The 24,662-nt window shown below is 42.1% G+C and overlaps 1 protein-coding gene and 13 non-coding genes across 15 annotated transcripts in view; 9 read left to right on the forward strand and 5 right to left on the reverse strand.

The window, feature by feature from the left end:
• Nucleotides 1-24,662, reverse strand: part of syt6a (synaptotagmin VIa) — a 94,761-nt gene that overhangs the window by 45,756 nt on the left and 24,343 nt on the right. The window lies entirely within an intron of this gene.
• Nucleotides 1,520-1,601, forward strand: trnal-aag (transfer RNA leucine (anticodon AAG)). Its single transcript has one exon. It is a non-coding gene; the product is annotated as a tRNA-Leu (tRNA).
• On the reverse strand, nt 1,834-1,905 carry trnam-cau (transfer RNA methionine (anticodon CAU)). Its single transcript has one exon. It is a non-coding gene; the product is annotated as a tRNA-Met (tRNA).
• trnal-uag (transfer RNA leucine (anticodon UAG)) lies at nt 3,485-3,566 on the forward strand. The gene has a single exon. It is a non-coding gene; the product is annotated as a tRNA-Leu (tRNA).
• trnal-uag (transfer RNA leucine (anticodon UAG)) lies at nt 4,072-4,153 on the forward strand. Its single transcript has one exon. It is a non-coding gene; the product is annotated as a tRNA-Leu (tRNA).
• trnal-aag (transfer RNA leucine (anticodon AAG)) lies at nt 4,438-4,519 on the forward strand. Its single transcript has one exon. It is a non-coding gene; the product is annotated as a tRNA-Leu (tRNA).
• On the forward strand, nt 5,026-5,107 carry trnal-uag (transfer RNA leucine (anticodon UAG)). Its single transcript has one exon. It is a non-coding gene; the product is annotated as a tRNA-Leu (tRNA).
• Nucleotides 5,392-5,473, forward strand: trnal-aag (transfer RNA leucine (anticodon AAG)). The gene has a single exon. It is a non-coding gene; the product is annotated as a tRNA-Leu (tRNA).
• trnam-cau (transfer RNA methionine (anticodon CAU)) lies at nt 5,684-5,755 on the reverse strand. The gene has a single exon. It is a non-coding gene; the product is annotated as a tRNA-Met (tRNA).
• Nucleotides 6,346-6,427, forward strand: trnal-aag (transfer RNA leucine (anticodon AAG)). The gene has a single exon. It is a non-coding gene; the product is annotated as a tRNA-Leu (tRNA).
• trnal-uag (transfer RNA leucine (anticodon UAG)) lies at nt 6,933-7,022 on the forward strand. The gene has a single exon. It is a non-coding gene; the product is annotated as a tRNA-Leu (tRNA).
• Nucleotides 7,600-7,671, reverse strand: trnam-cau (transfer RNA methionine (anticodon CAU)). Its single transcript has one exon. It is a non-coding gene; the product is annotated as a tRNA-Met (tRNA).
• Nucleotides 8,262-8,343, forward strand: trnal-aag (transfer RNA leucine (anticodon AAG)). Its single transcript has one exon. It is a non-coding gene; the product is annotated as a tRNA-Leu (tRNA).
• On the reverse strand, nt 8,576-8,647 carry trnam-cau (transfer RNA methionine (anticodon CAU)). The gene has a single exon. It is a non-coding gene; the product is annotated as a tRNA-Met (tRNA).

Here is a 24,662-nt window from a genome sequence, read left to right on the forward strand (position 1 = left end):
TACTGTATTTAATTAAGTGATTAACTTTCTTTCAGCATGTTAAAATGCACAGTACAGTTAATAACAGTTCTATGATGATGACAGGCTGGAGCAAATTATTTATTTACATTATTTTCGAAGGGAAATATAATTTAAATTTGAAGAATCAAAATTTCAATTTGAAATAGAACTGCTCAGAAGTCTATCGGTATCACTGAACTTCGTATTCAAGTTTGGGGGTTGCATTGGATTTTTTATTTTGGTAAACTGTTGTCAACATACTTTTCACGAACTCTTTTGTTTAGTTTAGTTTATTTGGTCATAACAATCAATCATATATATATATATATATATATATATATATATATATATATATATATATATATATATATATATATATATATATATATATATATATATATATATATATATATATATATATATATATTAGGGGTGTTAAAAAAATCGATTCGGCGATATATCGCGATACTACATCGCGCGATTCTCGAATCGATTCAATAATAGGCAAAATCGATTTTTTATTTTTTTTTGGTTTTTCAAAGATTCCCAGCCCTAATGTATCTCTCTCTCTCTCTCTCTCTCTACATATACATATATATATATATATATATATATATATATATATATATATATATATATATATATATATATATATATATATATATATATATATATATATATATATATATATATATATATATATAATTGAGAAACACAGTTTCAATTCACAATTCACAAACGCTTCCGCTGTGCCATCACCTTTTGCACAAGGCTCGGTTGGACACTTCTAAACTGGATATTTTTGTGGAAACCAATCCTCCTCGACAAAACTACTTAAATATGCCAACAAACCTGTGCGTCTTAACAGCAACCTGCAAGTAGTGTGGCCGAGTGGTCAATGACGCTGGATTATGGCTCCAGTCTCTCAGGAGGTGTGGGTTCAAATCCTACCACTTGCAGTTCTGACTTGGAGTTGTGTTTCTCACAAAGCAGAGATTTTAATTTTCTAATACATGGCTTGGTCACAGCCATTGAGTAGCCAACTAAAAACTTCTCAGAGATAACCCTCAAAAGAAACACTTGGAAGTAGTTCAACAACATCCCAGATTGGTGTTGTGCTAATCTGCAAACAGTTATAGATAGCAGAGGATGGTTTCGGTCCATCAACCTCTGGGTTATGGGCCCAGCACGCTTCCGCTGCGCCACTCTGCTGCTCGAAAGCAAGAAGTTGTCCTGTTCTCTTGTCGCTGAAGAAGAATTAGGTCGCCTGACCATGGATCCGAGCAGGCTGTATCACGTTGTGCACAAGGCTATGCAAGACATCACAAACCGATTACCACTATACATTTCTGGTTGTCTTGAAGATAATTTACTTCTCATCCGAGCGGAATTCATCACCTTTTGCACAAGGCTCGGTTGGACACTTCTAAACTGGATATTTTTGTGGAAACCTATCCTCCTCCACGACAAAACTACTTAAATATGCCAACAAACCTGCGCATCTAAACAGCAGCCTCCTGTTAGTGTGGCAGAGCGGTCAAAGGCGCTGGATTAAGGCTCCAGTCTCTCAGGAGGCGTGGGTTCAAATCCCACCACTGCCAGTTCTGACTTGGATTGTGTTTCTCACAAAGCAGAGATTTTAATTTTCTTACCACGATAAAGTCATTGGACTCATCAAAATACATGGCTTGGCCACTTCTGATAAGTTTGGAGTTAGCTACTCAATCGTCGCCAACTCCGAACTTCTCAGAGTAAACCTTCAAAAGAATCACTTGGAAGTAGTTCAACCACGTCCCAGACTTGGGGTTGTGCTAATCTGGAAACAGTTTTAGATAGCAGAGGATGGTTTCGATCCATCGACCTCTGGGTTATGGGCCCAGCACGCTTCCGCTGCGCCACTCTGCTGCTCAAGAACAAGAGGTTGTCCTGTTTTCTTGTCGACACCTCATGTCACTCAGATACGTCCACGATTTTGCGCTGGATTAAGGCTCCAGTCTCTCAGGAGGCGTGGGTTCAAATCCCACTACTGCCAGTTCTGCCTTGGATTGTGTTTCTCACACAGTAGAGATTTTAATTTTCTTACCACGATGAAGACATCGGACTCATCAAAATACATGGCTTGGCCACAGCCTTTGAGTAGCCAACTCAAAACTTCTCAGAGTAAACCTTCAAAAGTAACACTTGGAAGTAGTTCAACGACATCCCAGACTTGGGGTTGGGCTACTCTGCAAACAGTTATAGATAGCAGAGGATGGTTTCGATCGATCGACCTCTGGGTTATGGGCCCAGCACGCTTCCGCTGCGCCACTCTGCTACTTGAGAAAAATAATTTGTCCTGTTCTCTTGTCGCTGAAGAAGAATTAGGTCGCCTGACCATGGATCCGAGCAGGCTGTATCACGTTGTGCACAAGGCTATGCAGGACATCACAAATCTGGAAATTGGTGTGGAAGACGACAATTTGACCACCAAGTCTGCACCTCAAACCGCAACATTTCTTAAATTGCCAACAAATGTCCCTTTCTGATAAAGCTTCACAGGTTGGTGTGGCCGAGTGGTCGAAGGCGCTGGATTTAGGCTCCACTCTCTCAGGAGGCGTTGGTTCAAATCCCACCACTGCCAGTTGCTTGTGAATTGTATTAGTGTCCTAAAATACCCGTCGGTGACTTGGGAGACAATTTTCAATCAGTTTGGCAAACAAGCATTTAGTCCAAAACCGATTACCACTGGGCATTTCTGGTTGTCTTGAAGATAATTTACCTCTCATCCGAGCGGAATTCATCACCTTTTGCACAAGGCTCGGTTGGACACTTCTAAACTGGATATTTTTGTGGAAACCTATCCTCGACAAAACTACTTAAATATGCCAACAAACCCGTGCATCTAAACAGCAGCCTGCAGTTAGTGTGGCCGCACGTGAAAGGCGCTGGATTAAGGATCCAGTCTCTCAGGAGTCGTGGGTTCAAATCCCACCACTGCCAGTTCTGCCTTGGATTGTGTTTCTCACACAGTAGAGATTTTAATTTTCTTACCACGATGAAGACATCGACTCATCAAAATACATGGCTTGGCCACAGCCATTGAGTAGCCAACTCAAAACTTCTCAGAGTAAACCTTCAAAAGTAACACTTGGAAGTAGTTCAACAACATCCCAGACTTGGGGTTGTGCTAATCTGCAAACAGTTATAGATAGCAGAGGATGGTTTCGATCCATTGACCTCTGGGTTATGGGCCCAGCACGCTTCCGCTGCGCCACTCTGCTACTCGAGAACAAGAATTTGTCCTGTTCTCTTGTCGCTGAAGAAGAATTAGGTTGCCTGACCATGGATCCGAGCAGGCTGTATCACGTTGTGCACAAGGCTATGCAGGACATCACAAATTTGGAAATTGGTGTGGAAGACGACTATTTGACCACCAAGTCTGCACCTCAAACCGCAACATTTATTAAATTGCCAACAAATGTCCCTTTCTGATAAAGCTTCACAGGGTAGTGTGGCTGAGTGGTCGAAGGCACTGGATTTAGGCTCCAGTCTCTCAGGAGGCGTGGGTTCAAATCCCACCACTGCCAGTTCTGCCTTGGATTGTGTTTCTCACACAGTAGAGATTTTAATTTTCTTACCACGATGAAGACATCGACTCATCAAAATACATGGCTTGGCCACAGCCATTGAGTAGCCAACTCAAAACTTCTCAGAGTAAACCTTCAAAAGTAACACTTGGAAGTAGTTCAACAACATCCCAGACTTGGGGTTGTGCTAATCTGCAAACAGTTATAGATAGCAGAGGATGGTTTCGATCCATTGACCTCTGGGTTATGGGCCCAGCACGCTTCCGCTGCGCCACTCTGCTACTCGAGAACAAGAATTTGTCCTGTTCTCTTGTCGCTGAAGAAGAATTAGGTCGCCTGACCATGGATCCGAGCAGGCTGTATCACGTTGTGCACAAGGCTATGCAGGACATCACAAATTTGGAAATTGGTGTGGAAGACGACTATTTGACCACCAAGTCTGCACCTCAAACCGCAACATTTATTAAATTGCCAACAAATGTCCCTTTCTGATAAAGCTTCACAGAGTAGTGTGGCTGAGTGGTCGAAGGCACTGGATTTAGGCTCCAGTCTCTCAGGAGGCGTGGGTTCAAATCCCACCACTGCCAGTTGCTTGTCAATGGAGGTAGTGTCCTAAAATACCTGTGGGTGACTTGGGAGATAATTTTCAATCAGTTAGGCAAAATAGCATTTAGTCCAAAACCGATTACCACTGGACATTTCTGGTTGTCTTGAAGATAATTTACCTCTCATCCGAGCGGAATTCATCACCTTTTGCACAAGGCTCGGTTGGACACTTCTAAACTGGATATTTTCGTGGAAACCTATCCTCCTCCGTGACAAAGCTACTTAAATATGCCAAGAAACCCGTGCGTCTGAACAGCATCCTGCAGGTAGTGTGGCCGAGCGGTCAAAGGCGCTGGATTAAGGCTCCAGTCTCTCAGGAGGCGTGAGTTCAAATCCCACCACTGCCAGTTCTGCCTTGGATTGTGTTTCTCACAAAGCAGAGATTTTAATTTTCTTACCACGATAAAGTCATTGACTCATCAAAATACATGGCTTGGCCACAGCCAATTGAGGAGCCAACTCCAAACTTCTCAGAGTAAACCTTCAAAAGTAACACTTGGAAGTAGTTAAACTACATCCCAGACTTGGGGTTGTGCTAATCTGCAAACAGTTATAGATAGCAGAGGATGGTTTCGATCCATCGACCTCTGGGTTATGGGCCCAGCAGGCTTCCGCTGCGGCACTCTGCTGCTGGAGAACAAGAAGTTGTCCTGTTCTCTTGTCGCTGAAGAAGAATTAGGTCGCCTGACCATGGATCCGAGCAGGCTGTATCACGTTGTGCACAAGGCTATGCAAGACATCACAAATCTGGAAATTGGTGTGGAAGACGACTATTTGACCACCAAGTCTGCACCTCAAACCGCAACATTTCTTAAATTGCCAACAAATGTCCCTTTCTGATAAAGCTTCACAGGGCAGTGTGGCCGAGTGGTCGAAGGCGCTGGATTTAGGCTCCAGTCTCTCAGGGGGTGTGGGTTCAAATCCAACCACTGCCAGTTCCTTGTCAATGGAGTTAATATCCTAAAATACCCGTGGGTGTCTTGGGAGATAATTTTCAATCAGTTAGGCAAACAAGCATTTAGTCCAAAACCGATTACCACTGGACATTTCTGGTTGTCTTGAAGATAATTTACCTCTCATCCGAGCGGAATTCATCAGCTTTTTCACAAGGCTCGGTTGGACACTTCTAAACTGGATATTTTTGTGGAAACCCATCCTCCTCCGCGATAAAACTACTTAAATATGCCAACAAACCCGTGCGTCTAAACAGCAGTCTACAGGTAGTGTGGCCGAGCGGTCAAAGGCGCTGGATTAAGGCTCCAGTCTCTCAGGAGGCGTGGGTTCAAATCCCACCACTGCCAGTTCTACCTTGGATTGTGTTTCTCACAAAGCAGAGATTTTAATTTTCTTACCACGATGAAGTCATCGGACTCATCAAAATACATGGCTTGGCCACAGCCTTTGAGTAGCCAACTCAAAACTTCTCAGAGTAAACCTTCAAAAGTAACAGTTGGAAGTAGTTCAACGACATCCCAGACTTGGGGTTGTGCTAATCTGCAAACCGTTATAGATAGCAGAGGATGGTTTCGATCCATCGACCTCTGGGTTATGGGCCCAGCACGCTTCCGCTGCGCCACTCTGCTGCTTAAGAGCAAGCATTTGTCCTATACTCTTGTCGCTGAAGAAGAATTAGGTCGTCTGCCCATGGATCCGAGCAGGCTGTATCACGTTGTGCACAAGGCTATGCAAGACATCACAAACCTGGAAATTGGTGTGGAAGACGACTATTTGACCACCAAGTCTGCACCTCAAACCGCAACATTTCTTAAATTGCCAACAAATGTCCCTTTTTGATAAAGCTTCACAGGGTAGTGTGGCCGAGTGGTCGAAGGTGCAGGATTTAGGTTCCAGTCTCTCAGGAAGTGTGGGTTCAAATCGCACCACTGCGAGTTGCTTGTCAATGGTGTTAGTGTCCTAAAATACCCGTCAGTGACTTGGGAGACAATTTTCAATCAGTTAGGCAAACAAGCAATTAGTCCAAAACCGATTACCACTGGACATTTCTGGTTGTCTTGAAGATAATTTACCTCTCATCCAAGCGGAATTCATCACATTTTGCACAAGGCTCGGTTGGACACTTCTAAACTGGATATTTTTGTGGAAACCTATCATCCTCCGCGACAAAACTACTTAAATATGCCAACAAACCCGTGCAACTAAACAGCAGCCTGCAGGTAGTGTGGCTGAGCGATCAAAGGCGCTGGGTTAAGACTCCAGTCTCTCAGGAGGCGTGGGTTCAAATCCCACCACTGCCAGTTCTGACTTGAATTGTGTTTCTCACAAAGCAGAGATTTTAATTTTCTTACCACGATGAAGTCATTGGACTCATCAAAGTACATGGCTTGGTCACAGCCATTGAGTAGCCAACTAAAAACTTCTCAGAGTAAACCTTCAAAAGAAACACTTGGAAGTAGTTCAACAACATCCCAGACTTCGGGTTGTGTTAATCTGCAAACAGTTATAGATAACAGAGGATGGTTTCAATCCATCGACCTCTGGGTTATGGGCCCAGCACGCTTCCGCTGCGCCACTCTGCTGCTCAAGAACAAGGGGTTGTCCTGTTTTCTTGTGCTTAAGAAGAATTAGGTCGCTTGACCATGGATCCGAGCAGGCTGTATCACGTTGTGCACAAGGCTATGCAAGACATCACAAACCTGGAAATTGGTGTGGAAGACGACTATTTGACCACCAAGTCTGCACCTCAAACCGCAACATTTCTTAAATTGCCAACAAATGTCCCTTTCTGATAAAGCTTCACAGGGTGGTGTGGCCGAGTGGCCGAGTGGTCGAAGGCGCTGGATTTAGGCTCCAGTCTCTCAGGATGTGTGGGTTCAAATCCCACCACTGCCAGTTCCTTGTCAATGGAGGTAGTGTCCTAAAATACCTGTCGGTGACTTGGGAGATAATTTTCAATCAGTGAGGCAAACAAGCATTTAGTCCAAAACCGATTACCACTGGACATTTCTGGTTGTCTTGAAGATAATTTACCTCTCATCCGAGCTGAATTCATCACCTTTTGCACAAGTCTCGGTTGGACACTTCTAAACTGGATATTTTTGTGGAAACCTATTCTCCTCCGTGACAAAACTACTTAAATATGCCAACAAACCTGTGCGTCTAAACAGCATCCTGCAGGTAGTGTGGCTGAGAGGTCAAAGGCGCTGGATTAAGGCTCCAGTCTCTCAGGAGGCGTGGGTTCAAATCCTACTCCTGCCAGTTCTGACTTGGAGTAGTGTTTCTCACAAAGCAGAGATTTTAATTTTCTTACCACGATAAAGTCATCGGACTCATCAAAATACATGGCTTGGCCACAGCCATTGCGTAGACAACTAAAAACTTCTCAGAGTAAACCTTCAAAAGAAACACTTGGAAGTAGCTCAACAACAACCCAGAATTGGGGTTGTGCTAATCTGGAAACAGTTATAGATAGCAGAGGATGGTTTCGATCCATCGACCTCTGGGTTATGGGCCCAGCACGCTTCCGCTGCGCCACTCTGCTGCTCGAGAACAAGAAGTTGTCCTGTTCTCTTGTTGCTGAAGAAGAATTAGGTCGCCTGACCATGGATCCGAGCAGGCTGTATCACGTTGTGCACAAGGCTATGCAAGACATCACAAACCTGGAAATTGGTGTGGAAGGCGACTATTTGACCACCAAGTCTGCACCTCAAACCGCAACATTTCTTAAATTGCCAACAAATGTCCCTTTCTGATAAAGCTTCACAGGGTCGTGTGGCAGAGTGGTCGAAGGCACTGTATTTAGGCTCAAGTCTCTCAGGGGGTATGGGTTCAAATCCTACCACTGCCAGTTGCTTGTCAAGGGAGGTAGTGTCCTAAAATACCCGTGGATGACTTGGGAGACGATTTTCAATCAGTTAGGCAAACAAGCACTTAGTCCAAAACCTATTACCACTGGACATTTCTGGTTGTCTTGAAGATAATTTACCTCGCATCCGAGCGGAATTCATCACCTTTTGCACAAGGCTCGGTTAGACACTTCTAAACTGGATATTTTTGTGGAACCCTATCCTCCTCCGCGACAAAACTACTTAAATATGCCAACAAACCCGTGCATCGAAACATCAGGCTTCAGGTAGTGTGGCCGAGCGGTCAAAGGCGCTGGATTAAGGCTCCAGTCTCTCAGGAGGCGTGGGTTCAAATCCCACCACTGCCAGATCTGACTTGGATTGTGTTTCTCACAAAGCAGAGATTTTAATTTTCTTACCACGATAAAGTCATCGGACTCATCAAAATACATGGCTTGGCCACTTCTGATAAGTTTGGAGTTAGCTACTCAATCGTCGCCAACTCCAAACCTCTCAGAGTAAACCTTCAAAAGAAACACTTGGAAGTAGTTCAACCACGTCCCAGACTTGGGGTTGTGCTAATCTGGAAACAGTTTTAGATAGCAGAGGATGGTTTCGATCCATCGACCTCTGGGTTATGGGCCCAGCACGCTTCCGCTGCGCCACTCTGCTGCTCAAGAACAAGAGGTTGTCCTGTTTTCTTGTCGACACCTCCGTCACTCAGATCCGTCCACGATTTTGATTCATTGCGACTTTTTTCTCCAGTTCGAGCAACCTTGTGGCCATGTCTCTCCTCATTCCATTCATGGCGAGGTTGAGTGCTGCAAGGTCGTTTTTCACCAGAGAAGTGTCATCACAGGCCTTAGTTCGGCCGGCTTGCACGCCAGTGATGGCTCTCAGGGTGGCCGCAGCCATTTCCTCTGCATTCTTCTGGCGATCAGACATTTTTCGTAGCGTACGAAACAGCCAGTAGAATCCAATCCCAAGCAGAATCAGCATAACCACCAGCACAGCCATCAGGTACAAATCTTCCACATCCTCCAAATCCAGATTTGTCAGACACAATGGTCTCCACTTAGCCCAGGAATCTTCAGCATATCCAGACATGTAAGTTCCACTTGGACATGAACGCTGAGTAGGTCCAGGTCTCATCGTAGAAAAGATTTTGTCAAACGCACTTCGAGACCAGCTAATTAGCTCCATACTGGTTTGTCAAAAGTTTTTGGAGCAGAGTGTCCTTTTCTCAGCACTCAGCACAGATGCTGTTTTCAAATGAGTCAAGATTAAATGTCCTTGCACTTCAACAACATAGACGTGTTTACATTTCTGTGTTGCAGCTCCCTCCTTGTTTTTAACACAAGAGTTATTGCTCTCACACACAAAAATAAAACAAAAGACAGGTTAAACATTTTCTTCATTATAACTAATTAATACCAATTCTTTATATTTTTTCTTAAATCCAGATAGTGTCTGTATTCCAGTTAGTCCACAATGTAATGAATTCCATAATTTTACACCCATACAGGAGATCGAAAATGACTTTAGTGTAGTTCTAACACATCTCTGAACAAACACAAGTTTCTCTCTCAAATCATATTTCGATTCCTTCTCCTGAAAGCATGTTTGCAAATTATAAGGGAGACAGTGTCTAGCCGCCTTATACATTATTTGAATAGTTCTATAGTTTATTAGATCATATAATTTCAATAGTTTAGCTTCAATGAACAATTTATGTGTATGTGCATTATAAGGCGCACTATGGATAATTCTTACTGCTCTCGACTTTTATAAGTGTTTCCCCAAATTTCAACACAGTAAGTCAAATAAGGCAAAATCAATGCATTATAGATTATTTGGAGTGCCTTTTGACTCAATATTTTTTGAGTTCTGTAGAGGATGGATATACTTCTTGCCAGTTTTTTTTTAAACTGTGTTATGTGAGGAATCCATGTAAGCATCTCGTCAATAGTTATTCCCAACACATTGTGTTGGCTTACCCGTTCAATATTTACATTAGAAATTTGTATGCAGATATTTTCTTTAGTTCCTTTTTTACCAAATAAAATAAACTTAGTCTTGTTAAGATTAATAGACAATTTGTTGGCATTAAGCCATTGTTGTAGTTTATGTAATTCCTCATTTATTATTTGCACTAGCTTCTGTATATCCTCACCTGTACAGAAAATATTTGTATCATCAGCGAAGAGTACCATCTTTAGCACAGTAGAAACTTTACATATATCATTTATATACAGTATAAACAATTTAGGGCCCAAAATCGAGCCCTGAGGTACACCACATAAAACATCCATTTTATTAGAAGTACTCCCTCCAAATGTCACATACTGATATCTTTTGGTTAGATAGCTTCGTAACCAATCTAATACAGTGCCCCTAATCCCCATTCTCTCTAATTTATTCAATAATATTTTGTGATTTACAGTGTCAAACGCTTTTTTTAGATCAAGAAATATTCCAATAGTATATAATTTTCGGTCAATAGCATCTGTGATTATTTCCATAGATTCAGTCAGGGCATGGGCCGTAGAATGTTCTTTTCTAAAACCATATTGGCTATCATATTGCAATTTAAGTTTGGTTATAAATTTATCAAGTCTATTATTAAAAAGTTTTTCTAAAATTTTTGACAACTGTGGCAAAATTGAGATAGGTCTATAGTTACCATAATCATGAACATCACCAGTTTTGTATATAGGAATAATTTTTGCTATTTTCATTTCATCTGGGAATATCCCAGTCTGAAATGAAAAATTACATATATAAGTTAGTGGACATAGAATTTCATTTCTTATACTCTTAATTAACTTCATATCAAAACCGTTTGAGTCACAGGAGTTTTTTGCTGTGCATTTGGCAACCAAGTGTCTTATCTCGGTGTCCATGACTGGCTCCAAAAACATAGAGTGTAGGTTTCCTGTATAACTGTTCTCATCGTGAGAGGAGGATTCTGGAATTTTCTTGGCGAGATCAGCTCCTACAGTTACAAAGAACTCATTAAAATTATTTGCAATAATTTCTGTATTCACTACTTTTTTATTATTGACATTAAAATATTCAGGATAAGATAGTTTATCCTTTTTATTTGACCACCAAGTCTGCACCTCACCCGACCTTTTTGAGGTTGGACCAATCAAGCAAACAAACTTAACAGACAAATGGACGCTGCAATTAATCCTCTTCTCGCAGAATTACTCACCGTTTCCTTGTTGAATTTGAACAGCGAGAGGCGCTTCGTGCATTTTTATCTGCTGATGTTCGTGCTGCCCGAAGACCCCTTCCCCCTAAGACGAGACGGAAGACGGCATTTTCATCCGCAAAGATGCCGCAGCGCCCAATTAGCTCGAAGTATTGTACAGCAGTCCCTCCTTTCCCGAACGGATCTGCCGAGTGAAATCCCAGATTGATAATGTGAAGAACTCCCTCCAGTGAATCCCAATTATCAATCTGGCTTGTGAGGTTAATTCATACTGCATTAGATCGCACATTGTACATAATATTTTGCAAATGTTTGGAACTGTCACGCCTCCACCAGCGTGGCGGTTCACACTTTTATTTTTATAGTCATGTTCCCGTTTTATTTTGAAAGTGTTAACTCTACTCTCACCCCAGGTCACTTGCCCTTCCTGCAGTTCACTGATTACCGGTCCCCGCCCATGATCATCACCACCTGCTACCAATCAACCCAGACAATAAAAGCCACCTGCATTCTCCCCTCAGTGCCGAAGTGTCACACATCTCAGTGCATGGAAGCGTCCTCACAGCCCTCGTACCACAGTCCTTGTTTCTTGCCTTGCCTTGCCTTGCCTTGCCTTGCCTTGCCTTGCCTTGCCTTGCCTTGCCTTGCCTTGCCTTGCCTTGCCTTGCCTTGCCTTGCCTTGTCTTGCGCCCTTAGTTTGCCCCTTGTTTTCCTCCCTAGTGGAGCGCCTTTTGTTGTCCCTGTTTTTGAGTGCCCTTTTGGTATCTCCAGTTTGGAGCTCTTTTTGTTCAGCCTTTTTTCCCTCTTTAAGAGGCGATTTGAGTTTCCAGCCATTAAAGCTGCAGCCTTGTTGGCCAACTTTATACCTGCGTCTGAGTCCTACTTTCTCTCGTCGTGTCAGGAACAAAATCAGTTTAATAACTACAGTATTTTAAATAGTAGCAGCAGTTGTAATGGAACTTTCAAATATATACAGTAATAAAACAATGTGTTGCAGGTATTCTGCAAGGATTAATACATAAATAAATAAAAAAAAAAGCGTCTTAAAATTGTCGACGAATGTCTCGTCTGACATGACACATTGCAGTGTGAGCAGTATGACAATCCACAAGCTCATGATGCATTCTTGAAAAAGAATAGCAGATCTTCACTCTTACGTTCAAATATAGTCACATTAATAAACTATTCATTATATTCCGTGCATTATATCACTTATATCCTTATATCATTCTATTCCTTTCACAGTGTTTGTTGACTCAAGTGGCGTTTTTCTCCTGATTTTTTCCAACTTTCTGAAGCTTGCACTCAGGCATGTAGGATAAATAAGGAGCATCTTTCATCAGATTTACAATGAGCATAAGATTTTTTTATTCAGTTTTGTAGTTGTGATACCACTTTTGGGCATCAATCTGTAGAGGGACTCCTGCTCCAGTGCTTGCCACTAACACTGTGTGTTTGCTGTGTCTGCTTTTGTGATGTAGAGGTTAAATTCCATGTATGTGTGTGTACGAAACAAAGATGATTCTATCTTTTGTCATATGTGAAGATGTCCTCCATTGTCATCACTTGTTTACTGTAAACTGATTAAACTGTTTGGTGGAAAAGAAGGAAGGTTGAGACTCCAAGAAGCTTGCCGAGAGTTTGGTGCAATTACCCAAATGTCAAGGAACAAAAATTGTGATTCGCAAGTTGAAGTGATGAAATTCCCAGCAAAGATAACTTCAGGAGGTGCGTTCTAAATAGAAAGTTGCGAGTTGTATTTGTAATTAGACAATGTTGTTTCCACTGTTAAAGCAGGTGATTATTGCCATCACTCTAGAGGGAAGAAAGGATTAGCACAGAAGTTGGAGGTGTTCCGAACTTCATCCCTGGAGCAAAAAGTTAACCTCTCCTGCACACTCCTGACAACAGTCCTGAGGCTCATCAGCAGTAACAGTTGCGGAACGAACAGCACTTTATCTGGAACAGCACGCATTTTAAAAGAACATAAAATCAGATATGAACGGCTGGGATATCTGAGAAAAGACCATTACACTGGATGCAAACAAGGTACATTTTGAGGTACATGGACTGTTAAGCATGATGTAAACGTGGTAGAGGTTTTTAATTTAATTTGTGAAAAGATTATGGAATAATGTGGAAGTAATTGTTGTGTTTATTATAATATTATCTTTTGTGTTGTCACAGATAATGCACAGTTGTTTCCCGATCTTGGGCACAGGTACATGCGTGTTGCAGTGATCTCAAATAAAGACCATTTTAAAGATGAAATAGAGCTATTAAATCTAAACTGCGTGATGGATTCAGTCCATCCTAAATCTAATCTCAACACATAATGTTTTCGACAGTGCAAACATGCCCAACAATAACCTTTAATGCAATCAGTCAGCTGACAGCAGCTGGATCGGCATTGACGGGCGAAGGAGCAGCTCAAGCGCTGACGAGTGCACGATGAACACATCGAGTACGAGCTATGACTGTCAAGATCCTCTGGTGAGTAGCAGGTGGTATTATTAACATTTCAAATCAGACACGATACATGAAAGAAGAATTAAAGGCCACATTTGGGTTTGACAAGGCCTCTTCAGGTTCATCTTACAAATGTGAATACTGCTACCTAAAAGTCACTTTTTTCAAAGAAGTGTTACACGTTGTATTTTGTCATATCAGTAAAAGAGCATCCATGTCACACTATGACCTCAGTTATTGCAGATGAGTCTACAACTTACAAATGAACATTCCTCGTGATGTAGCTTTTGATTCGAAATGGAAAATATTGGGCTCTAATTTAGTACTTGCCACGTTTGGTTCCATGTGGGTCGGTTTTGTTTGGTTTTTAGGTGTTTGTAGTGTTTTGTCCTGAGTTCTCCCTGTGTCTCGTTATCGTTAACTTTGTCCACCTGCGTGTGTCTTCCCTTCCCAGTGTGTGTGACCTAATTGGTGCCTTCTGCCTGCTGTGTTTCCCAGGTCTGTCTTGTTAGTGCGTCGGTAGTGTTATATTTAGTCAGTGGGGTTTGTCCACACGTCGTGGTAGCATTGTCTTGTCTTATCCTGGTGTGAGGTGCTGTGCTTTGTTAGTAACGTTTGCTATTGAGTCAAGTTTCTCTGCTTCTGGTCAAGTTTTCCCCTCCCGTCTGGTCAAGTTTTTCACTCCCGTCTGGTCAAGTTTCTCCCTCACCTCCAAGCCAAGTCCGTCCCGTCAAGTTTGTCCGGCCATGTCAATTCACCTCATGCCACGTCTGTCCACGTTCTGCCAAGTCTGTCCTGCCATGTCTGTCCACGTGTTGCCAAGTCTGTCCACGTCATGCCAAGTCTGTCCTACCAAGTCTGTCCACGTTCTGCCAAGTCTGTCCTGCCAAGTCTGTCCACGTTCTACCAAGTCTGTCCTGCCATGTCTGTCCACGTCATGCCAAGTCTGTCCTACCAAGTCTGTCCACGTTCTGCCAAGTTTGTCCTGCCATGTCTGTCCACGTTCTGCCAAGTCTGTCCTGCCATGTCTGTCCACGTCATGCCAAGTCTGTCCACGTCATGCCAAGCCTGTCCACGTTCTGCCAAGTCTGTCCTGCCATCTCTGTCCACGTCATGCCAAGTCTGTCCACGTCATGCCAAGTCTGTCCACGTTCTGCCAAGCCTGTCCACGTTCTGCCAAGTCTGTCCTGCCATGTCTGTCCACGTCATGCCAAGTCTGTCCACGTCATGCCAAGTCTGTCCACGTTCTGCCAAGCCTGTCCACGTTCTGCCAAGTCTGTCCTGCCATGTCTGTCCACGTCATGCCAAGTCTGTCCACGTCATGCCAAGTCTGTCCACGTTCTGCCAAGTCTGTCCACGTTCTGCCAAGTCTGTCCACGTCATGCCAAGTCTGTCCTGCCAAGCCTGTCCACGTCATGCCAAGCCTGTCCACGTTCCGCCAAGTCTGTCCTGCCACGTCTTGACCAGTCTGCTCACGTCCTGTCCCATCATGTCCATCACCATCTTGGTTGTAAATAAAGTTCCTCACGTTTCCCTTCCTCTGTCTCCCTACCTTGTTTCTCCGCCATTGGGTCCACATATCTTCATCCGTGACAGTACTTAATGCAAGCTTGGCGCGAGGCGCAGTCTAGAATTGCGCAGGGCCGGACTAGACTTGTGTTAGTATTTTTGCATACACTTGCAAGCAGGTGCTTTTGTGCCGTTGTGTACATGAAGATCTCCAACTTAAGTCACCAAAGTGGCGCCTCACATTCTGATTAAATGTGGTGCACGGGAGGCGCACCAAGTCATGGCAGCTAATAAATTGATTTGTTTCTGTCTTGCGGCATGTTGAGGTGTGCAAAGTCCATTTAAGTCAGCTAGTACAATAGCTATCAGCTATTTAGCATAAAATGTAAGTGCGAGCATGTTTTTTAATGCGTTGTCCAAATACCTTTAGTTTGTTTACATCCGTGTTGTTGCAAGGTCTGTGAGTTCTTCTCCAAGCTTGTGGTGTTAAGCCTCTGGAGCCCTGTTTATCCTGCTGGATTCCGAGTTAGCTTGTATATCATGTTTTCTACGCAGTCCTGACTGAATCATTTATCAAGTAGCCGCCCGACTTGCAGCTATCCCTGGTAAAGCAATACAAGAGTATTGCTCTTGAGAGCGCAAGCTGCTGTTGGGAAGTGAGTTTTAGATAGTGATAGTTGTTGTGTGTAAATAAGAAAAACATTTTAAATTTATCCCCAGAGGGGGAAATTAGTAAAATAAAATGTATACTGTATCTCATCCTATAACTGTGGGTGTCTCCAATTTTGCATCGTTTATTTTTTTTATTTTTATTTTTTTTTTTTTATGTACTTGTCACTACCATCACAATATAAACAATAATTATAAAAAAAATAAAAATAAATAAATAAAAATAAAGTTTCCAATTCTATTGTGCTTTTCCTTCTGGTGGGCCCATCTTAGCCACCAGGAGGCAGTATAATATCATGCAGACAAAAACAAAGAATAGTACTTCTAATACTCTTGCAAATTACTCAACAAGATGTTTTTTTTCATAGAGATTAAAGAATATATGCCTGTGAATATTATGAATTATCTCTATACACCGTGTTGCACTACCTCATGTGTTCAAACGTCCATTACCTAAAGAGTTAAAAAAAATTAAAAAAAATGCAAACATCGATGCATTACCATGTTTCATATTTAGTTTGGCAGTAAACTTTAAATGGGAGTGGCATTGAACAACTTGAAGCCTCTTTTTTGAAGAATGAATGAATGAATGAATGAATGAATGAATGAATGAAGTTCGTGCTCTTAAGTCAAAGCAAAAAGAAAAAGGACAGAAAGACAGTTCGTATCTGAACCTGTGGGTAATAAATGACCACTAGATATTGCTATAGAATAGAATGTAGACAAAATTAATGCATTTCGAAGCACACACTACAGTGGCTCAGTGACCACACTTAGCAAGCCTACCACCTCAGCGAGTGACAGAGACTTAACAGTCACTGTGAAGCCCAGCGTGTGATGTCGAAAGACCGAGCGAAACGGATTTAGCCGGAGCAGCTAACGAGCGGCTAGCAGGAGTTAGTCGTAGCCATAAGCTGGAGTTGCTAACAAGTACGGCTAGCGGGAGAAGCGAGTTAAAACTATTTAAAAAAACAACACAAAAAAAAACAAAACAAAAAACAGCTCTTAAAAAGGTTGTGATAGCAAAGCAGACGGTGGCAAGCAATGGGAGCCCGTATCATGGTACTCAGTAACAACCACCTGCAGCTGTGGAAGGTAAGTGGAGGTCAACCTATTGGGTCCGATGCTCGATGCAAGCACCACCAGGGCTAACTAGGACTACATTCACCAAGTTGTCCTTTGGGCAAACGTAGCAGGAAGATGGCAGTGAACCATGGCAGCCTCTAGTAAGATGAGACTACAGCAATGTAAAATAATTAGTGATTATTAGACCTATGATTATACTTTTTTAAATTATGTTTGTGTGATACAACATATTTTATTTGCATAATATTGACATAAATAATCAATATTTTCAAATGAATGAATTATTAGTTCACAACTGACTGTACCTTTAAGTTGGGTCACTACAAGATAACACTAGTACAGTGATGTCCAAACTCATTCCTTGAGGGCCGCAGTCCTGCAGGTTTTAGATGTTTCTCTTCTCCAACACACCTGAAGCATGTCAGCAAGCTCTGCATAAGCCTGACAAGGATCCTGTTCATTGGAACAGGTGCGTTGCAGCAGGGACACATCCAAAACCTGCAGGACTCTGGCCTTCGATTACCGAGTTTGGTCACCACTGCTCTAGTAGGTAGTTGTAGTCGACATATGAAAATACAAATATATATATATATATATATATATATATATATATATATATATATATATATATATATATATATATATATATATATATATATATATTATTATTATTATTATTATTATTATTATCATTATTAGGCCAAGAAATGCTATATCAAACACAATTGATTACTATAATTGTTACCTTTAATTGTAAAATTTGAAGAGACACGTTCCTTTTCTGAAAGATGAAAATACACCTCACGAGATTGGGAACAGGCTGCACCTCAAATGCTGTCCAATTACGGTACAGTTATAGTATTAGAAGGAAGTGGGTGCGCCTGACCTCACTAACCATGACGACAATGGCCAGACACACCTTGATTAATCAGTTTGTCCAATCATGAAAGTTCAGGAAGTAGTCAAGCTGTGCAAAGAGTCCATTAACTTTATTTGACTAGATTAAAAAATAATAATTAAAATAAATAAAAATAACATTTTGAGACCATGAAGTCCCCAATGATCTTCAAATCCTGAGCGGACACTATTTTTAGGTCTGTGGCTGAGGGAATCTGGACATCTGGTCCACTTCATCTGGAATCCATCCTCGTGCTTAATTACTCAAATATGAAAGGCATCACCCCCTGTTTCAGCTCGAGTCCTCCTCATTTGGAAACACAGTTACAGACTGAAGTCTTTGCCACAGCTGGATGCAAGAGATAGACTCGCATGAGATAAGGAGGGGCCAAAAATAATGAAGGTCATAGTGTGTGTATCTCTGATGCAGTGATGCCTGAAGAAAAATGGCTCTATCCCAGCTTTCCCACCTTGTTGTGACCAATCCAATTTTGAATCCTACACGTTTCAATTTGGTATTCTCCCTTCGTGTTATAGATCCAAAGAGGTTTAGGCTGTCATGACTAGGTTCATGCAAGGGTTATGTTTACTGTTATGACTAGGGTCATGCGAGGGTTATGCTTGATGTCATGACTCGGGTCATGCAAGAGTTATGCTTACTGTCATGACAAGGGTCACGCAAGGGTTATGTTTACTGTCATGACAAGGGTCATGCAAGGGTTATGTTTGGGTCATGACCGTGAGGTCAAGTGTCTTTTTTGAACTGATGTAACCAGCATCTAGTTTCAACTGGTAAGACGCTATGTGATGTCAGAAGCTATGTGATGTCAAGAATCTTTAATCTCTTTATCTGATCAACAGCCAATCAGATAATACCATGTCAGTCCTGTTACCCACATGTCTAGCCACAGCCAATCAGATCGATTTGCTGTCTATATAAGCCTGTCTGAGAAGTGTGTGCTTTTGTCGGATTATTACCTCTGTTCCTCTGTGCAACTCTCTTTCTTTCTCGTCTAGTCAAGTTTGTTACATGCCTATTGATGTAAATAAATAGTTAAGGTATTATTTGTGTCTGCGTTTTTTTTGTTTTTGTTTTTTTTTTTCAACCTCAGAACATAACATAGGCATGGATTTATGGATTTTATTGGTGTATTTTTTCTCTCTCAGAATTGGCATGAATTGATAGTCTCATGATGCACTTGTCCATAATGTTTGCACTGTATTTTATTTCATTCATTCATGTTTGGTTCATTGAGAACTAAACATTTCATATGGGTGAATGTGGGAGTGAATGGATGTGTATAATAAATTAACTTGTCTTGCAACTGCAAAACCATTCATGTAAAATAAATGCATAATCACTCAACTTTAACAAGCTACAATTACTTTATTTCAAAGGAAAGCAATGGTGAGAGCAGGTACTATATTTCTGCTACTTGTCTCTATCATCCAATTGAAAATCTTGCAGTTGCTTTATCTTGTCATGACAAAAAATAAATTGTAAAAGACACGACATGAAGACATGCCTCCATCTCTTTGCTGGAATAACCAATCAAACCAAGAATAACCAATTAGTGTAATGGTTGGATTGAGATTAGTAATGCCTGGAGAGTGAGCATAATAGTAACAACTGTTGTGTTGTTACTGGTGATCTGAACTGAGTTTAAACACTCAGGTGATACATTAGTGCAGCAACAGAAGCGACAATACACCTCAGTATCTCACACTTGTAGTAAGTGGCCTGCTAATACTAATAAGATCTGGATAGACAAACAATCACAAATTGTCATTCCACCGTTTTGTTTTCACTTGGTGAAGGTTTGCTTTCTAATTTTAGCAGCTGATTAGCGAAGACAATCAACATCTATATTACCTGCAAAGTGCACCAGTCAGACGTTACAGTTGAATTTTGTGAGTAATGAGGCACTTTAATAAATGTGAATAAACATGTTTTTATCCAAACAATTTGGACAGCATGCAGATTAGAATAGTGGTGCCATAGGTGGATACAGCGAGGGGTTTACATGCTGCGGGAGTAGTCAACCATGATATTACATCTGATTACCATCCTCCCTATAACATCGGAAACCTCTGGAATACCCATACCATCTCTTAATGGGCATTGACAAGATTAGAGCTGCACTGCTTTAAGCTTTGTCATCCCCTATTAAGGGACCAAGCTACATCGGCTGCCTGGTACTTTTGCCATTGTGAAGTCCAGTTGAAGCGTGAAAGCATGCTTGTATGTCTTCTTTCCTTATTCCCCTCACATAAGCAATAGCGAAGGCAAGCAGCAGACAGTGACTCGTAATGATGTTGAAAATGGCCTCAGGGGCTGTCTCATAAGCACGGCCGCAGCGATTAGAAATATAAGCACAGTCCCACCAGAGTAAACCAGCTTCGATAGAGTGCAAACAGTCAAAGCTTTCTCCCTGGATGATGTGAGAAGAACTCTCCAAGCTTTGTTGTGTCTCTGTCTGATGACAGACCTTGTAAGTCCATTTTATTACCATTTTGACTTTTTAATATGATGGGATTGTCCGCGTTCGGCTCAGTGTTCTGTCAACACAGCGTAGCTTAACGACCAATGAAAATATGTTTTATCGCACCATTGTTTTAACAATTATTGCCGTTGCCGGAAATGTCCATCAACGTTTGACTTCCTCCAGGCAAAGACCCACAGCACGGTGAAGACAAGAGCCGGTCAACATTACTTTGATTTAATAAACCAAGTGTCGCGAAACTTGCAGACTAAAGGTCAAATTCACTCAGAATGCGCTGCGTCCGGTAAGAGCGCAAAATATTGCAACACAACTGCACCCGCAGTCTGCACCCAGTTACCCACTTATTCGCTAAGCATATTAGTCTAATCATATACCGGCGCAAACATGCCCACAAAACTGACAGCTGGGAGTAAATTTGCACCTAATTTATCACACATAGCAATGGATTTGTGCCAAGAACATTGTACTATAGTAACAGTTGCGAGAAAGATGACATTATCAGAAAGCGAGGTTGGACCGAGAGTAAGCGTTTAAAGCGCCATTAAACTATACAAGACAGAGAGGACGACAACGTAATTAATTCATAAAGTACAAATTATTGGTGCGATCGTTTTTTGAAAATATATTTTCAGAGGTAAAATGCCTCCCCGCCATTGCCGATCACCCCAGGTTACGCGATGTGTCCTAAACCAACATAGAAAATTTCCCCCTCTCTCCCTCTCTCTCTTTCTCTTTCTCTGCGTGATCAGCCAGGAAGGGACGTGCACCGTGCCACATGCACTGAATGTCATGATCCCGGGATCGAGGTTGTGGCAGGTTTGTACATGCTTTCCATAAACGTTACTTGTGTCACGCAAACTCCATGTGGCTATTTGCGCTGGTATTAGACGCTCTATATCAATGAGTCTCATTTGCATTGGGGTGGGAATATTTTGCATCAAATGTATGCAAATTACCTCATTTACGTACGTGCAAATACCACCGGCGCACCGTGGCGCAATCTGGTTGGCAGAGCACTTAGTGACGGAGTTCCCCATCTGCGCGTGTTTAGTGAATTAGGCGCTCCCGGATTGCTCCATTTTTACCGGTTAGTGCCGTGCAAAGGCGACACAAACCTTGAGTGGATAGGCCCCTCAGGGTCCTATTATCGTGCCCAGTGCATGTCTAACGCAAAGTAAGATCTAACTGCACATGGATGGAATTTTGTTTCTTTTGGCATTTCCGTAGTGGGGCACAGTTCGAATGGGGCGTTTGCACCATTGCGGGCGTCAACACAGATGACTTACTCCTCGGCCAGTAGAAGCGGCTCCTTACAATGCCTTTAAAGTGCAACTCAACCTAAAATCAACTTATTTTTGCTGATAAACTGTATAAACAAATGTTTGACTACTAATGCTGTCTACATGTCCTGGACATTTTAGTGCATGTTTGTTAAAAGCTTGTATTTGGGACAAAAAAAAAAAAAGTGTGTGGCGCCATCTTCAGGTTAAACACAATTTGGCTATTTGTTCTCTCATTGGATAAGCGAGTTACTCTCATTCTAAGGTTTGGTCAAAAGTTGACAGCCCTGATAAGCGCCTGCTCACTCTTAACAGGAAAAGTGGTAGAAAATGAACAAATTAATGTTTTGAGCAATAAAACAAAGGTTGAGAGTATATTGTATAGACTAAGCTAAAACACTAGGCTATAAACTAAGTATAAGCTAGTAGCCTAAGTATTATTGTCAGCCTAAGCATGCAGGGCAAAATCTACATTTTATCCCACTATTCAAGTTCAGTCACAGGTGACTTATCCAAGCTGAAGGGTGGGCTACACCCTTAAACTGGAGGTTAGTCATTCCAGGGCAGGATTGACTTACCCTTTCAAGTCATTTTGGTAATATTTCACCTGTGAAGGATTTAGTACAGCAGTAAGAAAGTTGGAAAAGTGCCTGTATAAAAGGAAATTCCACGGCGGCGGGGCAGGGTTTGACACTCGACCATAACTTCTTTTCATTGAGTTGAGGCAATTGTCCTTGTATTTTACACGCGCACGTATCTGATTGCAGGATGGTGCGCCGCTGTGAGCAATATCACGCTTCGCTGGGTTCTGTTTAAAAAACAGCAAATGGCAGTTTAATGCCAAATCTTCTGTTCAGGCTCTGATACAATTTTACGGGATCTCTTTGTAAAAGAGGCTAACGATGACAACATCACATTGGTACTATCCATCTGTGTCTACTTGTTTTTTTTTGTTTTTGCACACTGAAAAAGGCTTAATTGGAAACATCAACTTTTAATAGGACTATCATGGAAATACTGTCACAGCAAATTTAACTATACACGTACAACATAGAGTGAAACCTTGGCTTGATACAATTGCACGGGTAAGGCCAAGTGTTTGAGCAACGGAGCCATCAAAGCAGAGATTTTTCAAGTACACACACACACAGAAGGTTCCAAGCAGGCGGGAGCCGGCCACCATAATTAACCTCCCTGGATGGATAAATAACTGAAGGTAATCCTCGTGGAAGAGTAACCTGAGCAACCATGACTTTCTATCTTGAAAGGATTAGCAGTGATTAGGCAGCAGGCAGGCTAGATCATTCTCTCCGGGGTCTCAAGAAGAGAAATAAAGTCGTCAATGAACCAAGAAGGCAAGTTGCTGCTGAGACAGGGCATGAAAGCTGTTCACCTCAGAGGTTGCACTGGCGGTAGCAGGTGTCCAGTTATTCATGTTCAATTTACAACTAACACTGCAAAACGGCAACATGAGACATTCAGCCACCACTAGTCTAAACACGGCATTTTGATTAATATTGTACTTGTGGAATATGAATTAAACAGCATAATGCACCCATTTTTATCCAAATGAGGACAGCCATTTTGCCACCTGCTGTAGACTGAAAATGACACAACAGTTGCTCAGGGCTCAGGTAACGACCAATTACGGCTTCAGAAAACAGATGAGCCATGATTGATTGTTTCCTGAGCCCTTAGCAACTGTGATGTCATTTTCGATCGACAGCATGTGGCAAAATGGCCGCCCCTTGAGATGGATAAGTCATATTCCACCAATGCAATATCAATCAGAATAGCGTGTTTAGACTAGTGATGGCTGCATGGAACATATTATTGTAAAGAAAATTTGACTTTTCCTTTAAAGGCAGGGTCTTCCATTTTCACTCAGGAAAATGCACTTTATAAATACAGGATGTATAGCCATGAATTCTTTCTCAGTCTACACAATAGGCTTCTGTTAATGTGTGGTGGGGATTCCCCCCCACCCAGTCTGTATTTTGCCATTTTGTGTTTGTTTTGTCAACAGTGGGACGTTTCTGTGGACAGACAGTAGTTTAACCCTCCAGCTAATGGCAGAGCGGGGGGTGGCGGGGGGCGTGTCACTCACTGTCGCCAGAGGCCAGAGGGGGCCGGGTGAATTTGTTGGCTGCATGATGTCACTCCCGCTGCAACTTGACAGCACGCACAGATTTTTTTTTTTTTTTCACTCACTCACTGCCACAAGCTTGAGTGAGTGAAAACAGAAATCTTAGGCAATCGGCAACTTGACAGCACGCATGGATTTTAAAAACAAAAAATTCACTCACTCACACAAGCTTGAGTGAGTGAAAAAAAAATCCGTGAATGCTGTCAAGTTGCCGCGGGAGTGACATCATGCAGCCGACAAATTTGCGCCGACAAATTCGCCCGGCCCCGTCTGCCAACACTCAGTCCCCCCCACCCCACCCCCCGCTCTGCGATTGGAGGGGTAAACAACTGTCTGTCCACAGAAACGTCCTGCTGCTAACAAAAAAAAACAAACACAATGGCAAAATACAGGCTGGGGGAGGTGGGGGTTTAGGGGGAAAAAAATCACCACCACACATTAACAGAAGCCCAGAGGTGTCAATTGAGAAGGAATTCATGGCTATACATCCTGTATTTATAAAGTATATTTTCCTGAGTGAAAACGGAAGACCCTGCCTTTAAGAACTTTTTTCTCTTAAAATATGAACACTAACAACCACATGAAAATATGCTGTATATTGTGGTTTCACACATCAAGCGTCTGCCGGGGTGTGTGCGGGTGTGAGATCGGGGGTAATTACATCACGTAAAACACTCTTCTAGCGCAACAGCTAATGGCTATTGCAAACAAGGCGCTTTCAGTTTCCTTGTGTGTCCCCACTGACTTTGCCATTGACAGCCCAACAAAATTTATAATCCAGTACACGCGCTACCCGGCTACAGAATGAATCACAAGACTTTGCTTGCAGCCAATCCTTGTGATGTCACTGCCCATGCACAAGCAGCGTGAATTGGTCTACTTGAATAACAAATATACAAATGAATACAAA

This window comes from Festucalex cinctus, chromosome 2 (genome assembly GCF_051991245.1).
Source record: "Festucalex cinctus isolate MCC-2025b chromosome 2, RoL_Fcin_1.0, whole genome shotgun sequence".
Taxonomy (NCBI): domain Eukaryota; kingdom Metazoa; phylum Chordata; class Actinopteri; order Syngnathiformes; family Syngnathidae; genus Festucalex; species Festucalex cinctus.